Genomic DNA, 6,818 nt, shown 5'->3' with positions numbered 1-6,818 from the left:
TGCAGAATAATTAGCCTCCTTATTAATTATACACTATGATTTTGAAAATAGTGCAGGTTCTGCATACTAAAGTTAGGAATTAAACAAGCAAATAAAATTATTCAGTTGTAATTTTTGTTTAATATTTGACTTGAATTTGCCTGTTAAAGCTATCAGATTATGAATGTATTATATAAAAAAAGAAGAAACAGAAAAGGTGTTTTTACATATCACATATGTATATGTGTATGAACACATGATTATTCATAAAAATGCTAATACACACAGACTCATACTAAATCTTAGAAATTATAGTACTTAGAGAATGTAAAATATTTTTCAAATGAAAATCTTCTGTTCATGCTTTAAAAAAATTCTTCCTTCTTCTTAATAAATTGCATATATACAATTTCCAAAAAGTAATTTTATTTGATGTTGTTAAAGTGCCATCTAGTCAGTACCTACTCACAGCAATTTTTTGCACAACAGAATGAAACCCAGCCCAGTCCTGGGCCAACATCACAATCATTGCTATGCCTGAGCCAATCACTTCTGCATGTGTGCCAATCCATCTCCTTGGAGGTCTTCCTCTTTTTCTCCAACCCTCCACTTTATCAAACATGATATCCTTCTCTAATGACTGGTCCCTTATGACAACATGTCCAAAGTATGAGAGATGAAGTTGGGCCACCCTGGTTTCCAAGGTACACTGGTTGTACTTCTTCCAACCCAGATCTGTTTGTTCTTTTGGCAGTCCATGGTACTTTCAATATTCTTTTCCAACCCCATAACTCAAATGCATCAATTCTTCTACTATCTTTCTTATTCACTGTCCAACTTTCACATGCATATGAGATAATTGAAAATACCATGGCTTGGGTCAGGTGCACCTTAGTCCTCAAATTGATATCTTTGTTCTTCAATACTTTAAAGAGGTCTTGTGCTGCAGATTTGTCTAATGCCATATGTGGTTTGATTTCTTGACTGTTGCTTCCATGAGTGTTGATGGTTGATCCAAGCAAAATCAAGTCTTTGACAACTTCAATCTGTTATCTGCTTATATGGATGTTGTTTGTTTATGGTATTAAATTTCTCCTTGATTATTAATTTAAATTGATTTTTTTTTCAAAATCTACAATAATATTGGTTTTAGATGGACAAAAAAACCAACTTAATGATTTACTCAAATAAACGCTGAATATAGATCATTATCTTTAGTGGTTTCCTAAATATCTAGAGTACCAATTATTGCTTTATTAATAAGAATATATCTTAGGTCATTTCATAAGGAAACCAACCTGCTAATTAACCCCCAAGAGTCACACCTATAATAATGACTGTCTTCTTGTGAAAGTATTTAAAGAGATAAAGTAAATAGAATGAAATTCAGAGCAGTTACCAGTTTAACATATGTATACTTTTATTATTATACACCTCATTTAATTACAACACACTCACACACCAGCCTAGTAATTTCTGAAAATGCTAAAAGTATGAAAATATTTTTCTCTTCATAAATGTTTAACCACTAGATGGTAGTATAGCCATTCATCTTAATTGAAATGGCATTCAATGTCAGACTACAACTTAAAATTACCAACCAAAAAAGTCACTTCCTTTGCACTTTTGGCTCACTTCTTGATTCTTGAGACTCTATAATGAATTTTATTAGCTATTTCCTGAGTGAGTAAAAACGAGATAAGATATAAATAGATGTAATTTTTTTAAAAAAGTTTATTAACTGAATATAAATATCACCAAGTTTCTTAATTTCTTGAAAAAGTGCTAGACAATTTTTACTGCCACATATTGAAATGGTATTCACTTTGTACTTTAGGACAATTTTTTGATACTTACATTACACGTTGTTGTTGTTAAATGCGGTCGAGTTGATTTCGACCCATAGCGACCCTGTATAGGGTTTCCAAGGAGCAGCTGGTGAGCTTGAACCACCGACCTTGCAGTTCAAACAACTTTGCAGTCTGAAGCATTAGGTAAGAGTGCCATATTATACCTTACAGATCTACATTTAGTCACACAAAAACAAACAAAAGTTGCTCATTTTTAGATGCTTTACTTCATGAGAAGATATCCATTTTAGTACTCGGGTTGTTATTAAGTGCCATCGAGTCGGTTCTGACCCATAGCGACCCTGGATAGGGTTTCCGAGGAGCAGCTGGTGAGCTTGAACCGCCAATCTTGCAGTTCAAACGGCTTTGCAGTCTGGAACATTAACCCACAGCACCATACCAGGACTCCTCAGTACTCTTTGTTGTTGTTATGTGCCGTGGAGTCGGTTTCAACTCATAGCGACACTGTACCGGGTTTCGAGGCTGTAAATCTTTACCAGAGCAGAAAGCCTCATCTTTCTCCAGTGGAACAGATGGTAGTTTTGAACTGCTGACCATGAGGTTCACAGCCCGATTCGTAACCACTACGCTACCAAAGTTCAGTATTCTTAAGGAAAGCATAAAACAAAAACAAAAAGTAATAGGATTTATTTTTCATCAAGAGTATCAAAGAACATAATTAAAGGTATCTATGAATTATAATTCATTTATTCTTGCTCTGGTTTTAAACACACCAAAAGGAGCTCTGGTAGAGTAGTGGTTAAGAATTGGGCTGCGAACCACGAGGTCAGCAGTTCGAAACTACTAGCTGTTCCGCGGGAGAAAGATGATACTTTCTGCTCCCGTAAAGATTTACAGCCTCGGAAACCCTGTACAGGGTCGCTATGAGTCAGAACCGACTCCACGGCACATAACAACAACAACAACAAATAAAAACATCAAAAAGAATTCTGTGCTGCTGTGCTTTCAATACAAGTGTTATTCAACCTAAATTTGTATATATGGTCTATTTCAAGGCTATTGTGTTTTGTTAAGTGCAATGGTGGTGGTGGTGATGTACTGTGGAGTCGTTCTGACTCATAGCAACCCTTTACAGGGTTTCTGAGGCTGTAAATCTTTACAGGAGCAGAAAGCCTCAACTTTCTCTTGCAGAGTGCCTGGTAAATTGACCTTGCTGACTGCAGCCCAGCTTTCTGTTGAGTCGGTTCCAAATCATAGTGACTGTGCATAGAGTTTCTAAGGAGTGACTGGTGAGCTTGAACTACATTCCCTGAGGTTCAAACCTACCTTGCAGTCCAACACATTAATTCACAGTTCCACACCATAGCTCCATAGAGTGTTCTTGTTCATAATAACTATGTGTAGGGTTTCTGAGGAGTAGCTGGATGGTTTGAGATGTTGATCTTTTGGTTAGCAAGGCAGTGCATATCCTACAGTGTCATACCAGAACTCCATCTTTTGCTATAGGTACGTTTTTGTTAATTGCTGTCAAGTCGATTCTGACTCATAGCAACCCTGTATAGAGTTTCCAAGGAGTAGCTGGTGAGCTTGAACCTTGCAGTTCAAACGACTTTGCAGTCTGACACATTAGCCCACAGTATCACACCAGGACTCTTCAATTAGTGGTGTGCCACCAGGACAGTTCTGACTCACAGTGACCTTGTGTAGGGTTTTCAAGGCTATACATTTTTACTGGAATAGGAAGCCTCATGTTTTACTCCAGGAGTAACTGGTAGATTCTAACTACTGATCATGCAGCTAGCATCCCATCAAATTATCTGAAATATAAGTAAGATAAATCATCTAGGAGAAAACTGTGTGGTATTTTTACATATTCAAAATATAAAGAAACATTGCAATGATATTTCTCAGAAAATATTGAAGAAGTACACATAAATTAGCTCCAAAATTTTCTGTTACAGTATCAGGTATAGTCATAAAACATTTCACGTAATCTTAAGAATCAATAATATGAAATTGTTCAAAATCAAAAGACAGGTTACAAAATGTTAAGACAATTAATTTTGTCATATATATTGTATTTAAATCTACCTGTGCATCTATCAAAGAGCCTAGGTGGCACTGTAGGATAAGCACTGGACAGCTAACCATTCACCTGCTCTAAACCAACCAGTTGCTCCACAGAAGAGAGATACATTTTTCTGCTCCTGTGAAGAACTGATTCATAGCAGGGAGAGAGTGGGTGCTTATCTATTAAGGAGTTCTGGTAACTTAGCAATTAAATATTGACAGTTCAAACCCACCATCTGCTTTGTTGGAGGAAGATGTGGCAGTCAGCTTCATTACAGGTTTGCAGACTTGGAAACCCCATCGAACAGTTTTAATCTGTCACATAGCATTGGTGGTGGTGGTTTAGTGCCGTCCAGTCGGTTCTGACTCATAGAGACCATATACAGGGTTTCTGAGGCTGTAAATCTTTATGGGAGCAGAAAGCATCATCTTTCTCCCACATAACAGCTGGTAGTTTTGAATTGCTGAACCTGAGGTTAGCAGTCTGATTCGTATCCACTATGCTACTAGAAATAACTGAGTCAAAATCAACTCTATGCCAATAGGTGTACCTACTATTGTTATTCTTAGTTGCCAAAAAATCAACTCCAACTATTGGCATCCTTATGTAAAACAGAACAAAATGTTGCCTGGTTGCACCATCCTCACATTCTTTGATGTATTTGATTACAAAATTGTTGCTGTTGTTGTTGTTAGGTGCCATCTAGTTGACATTGACTCATAGCAAACCTATGTACAACAGAACAAAATACTGCCCAGTCCTTGGTCAACCTCACAATCATTGCAACACCTGAGTCAATCACTTCCTCCAGTGTGCCAATCCATTGTGAGTCTTCCTTTTTCTCTGATTCTCCATTTACCAAACATGATATCCTTCTCCAGGACTGAACCATTCTGACAACATGTTTAAAGTGTGAGAGATGAAGTTTGGCTATCCTGGCTTCCAAGGAGCACTCTGGTTGTACATCTTCCAACATAGATCTGTTTGTTCTTTTGGCAATCCATGGTATTTTCAATATTCTCCTCCAACACTATAACTCAAATTAATCAATTTTATAACCAAATTGTAGCCACCATATACAATCATCTTATGAAGGGTTTTCCCCATTTTCTCTAACCATTTACTTTACCAAACATGAGTTTCCTTATCAACAACTGCCCTTTCTTGGTAATATGCACAAAGTAAGCAAGATGGAAGCATCTCCACTCATGCTTCTAAGAAGCACTCAGTCTGTAAGTCTGGATTATTTGTTCTTCTTTGAGTCCATAGTACATTAAATATTCTTCTCCAACACCGTAATTCAAATGCTTCAATTTCCCTACAATCTTCCTATTTCATTAAGACCCCCGGCAAGATGGATTGGCAAAGTGGTAGCATCAATGGGCTCAAGAGTGTCAAGGATACCGAGGTTGGCCCAGGATCGAGCAGTGTTTCTTTCTGCTTTGCATTAGGTCACTGTGAGTTGATACCGACTCGATGGCACCTAACAACAACAACAGAAAAATAAAGCCACACCTTCATGTCTATCTGTACAGCATACAAACATGTAAGGACTAGGATGTAAGATCATTGCTCAATTATGAATGTTGTTATGTATCACCGAGTAGTTTCCAACTCATAGTAAACCTGCATAGTGTTTCCAAGATTTTAATTCTTTTGGGGAGCAGGAAGTCTCATTTTTCTCATTAGGTGTAGTCTTTGGGCTCGATCTGCAACATTGTGGTGCATTCTCCAGTGCTTATTGTACAGACACTATATTCCTTTCAGTGATGAATAATATATGGCTATTGAGAAAGATGAGGCTTTCTACTACTGTAAAGATTTACACCCTCGGAAACCCTGTACAGGGTCGCTATGGGTCAGAACCAACTCGATGGCACTTAACAACAACATTGCAAAGACAGAAAACTATGCCATACGTTTGAATTAGAAAACACATAATATAAGAGAAATGATAGCAAAAATATTTAAATGTAATTATATTTCTTAAAATAAATATCTATATAGTTATGTAGCTTTTTATACAAATATGTAATAAACAGCTTAAGAAGGATGCAACCTTACATTTTTATGATTTAGTTATTTGACAATTGTACATTATATAATAATTTTATTATATATCTTTTAAATCTTTCAAAGACTTATTGTAAAACTTCATATAAAAGCCCTTTTCATTTGCATTAGATATTTTAATCCAACAATCCTTATACAACATGATTTATTATACAAATGTCATATTTGAATTGGCACCTTGGGAAAATCTGGCTGTCATGTTCTCTGATATGATAAAATCCTTAATTATATCCAGTTATTCTGAAACTTTATATTTAGAAAAACAATTAGATTTCATTTATCAAATTTAAATTCATTTAATTTAAAATACTTAAACCAATAAATATGGTTTGAACATGCAATAAGAAACAGCATATCAATAGGGACAATACTTCCCCTCCTTTTAATTAATCCAAAACTTGTTGTTGTTATTAAGTGCTGTCGAGGCAGTTCCGACCCATAGCGAACATGTATAGGGTTTCCAAGGAGCGAATGTTGAGCTTGAACCACCGACCTTGTAGTTCAAATGGCTCTGTAGTCTGGCACATTAACCCACAACACCATACCAGGACTTAAGCATGGAATAATGAATAGTAAAATGTGAAGTAGAAATCTGACATTTATCTAATCATTCTATTTAATGTCTCATAAAATAGACACTCTCAATTTAAAGCTGATTTTCAAATGCATATTACTTCATTCTACCTTCCTTTTGGTATCAGAGCTAAAGGTTTTGAGCTCCTATTGTAGAGAGAAAACTAGACAAAATGCTTGTCTACTATGCATTTTGAAATATAGAATCTCTATTCATATAATTGTAGTGGCTACGAATCGGGCTGCGAACCTTAAGGTCAGCGGTTCGAAACTACCAGCCGCTCCGCGGGAGAAAGATGAGGCTTTCTACT

Source organism: Chrysochloris asiatica, unplaced genomic scaffold (assembly GCF_000296735.1).
Source record: "Chrysochloris asiatica unplaced genomic scaffold, ChrAsi1.0 scaffold00199, whole genome shotgun sequence".
Classification (NCBI taxonomy): Eukaryota; Metazoa; Chordata; class Mammalia; order Afrosoricida; family Chrysochloridae; genus Chrysochloris; species Chrysochloris asiatica.
The sequence above is the reverse complement of the archived record's forward strand: the minus strand, read 5'-3'. Positions refer to the sequence as shown.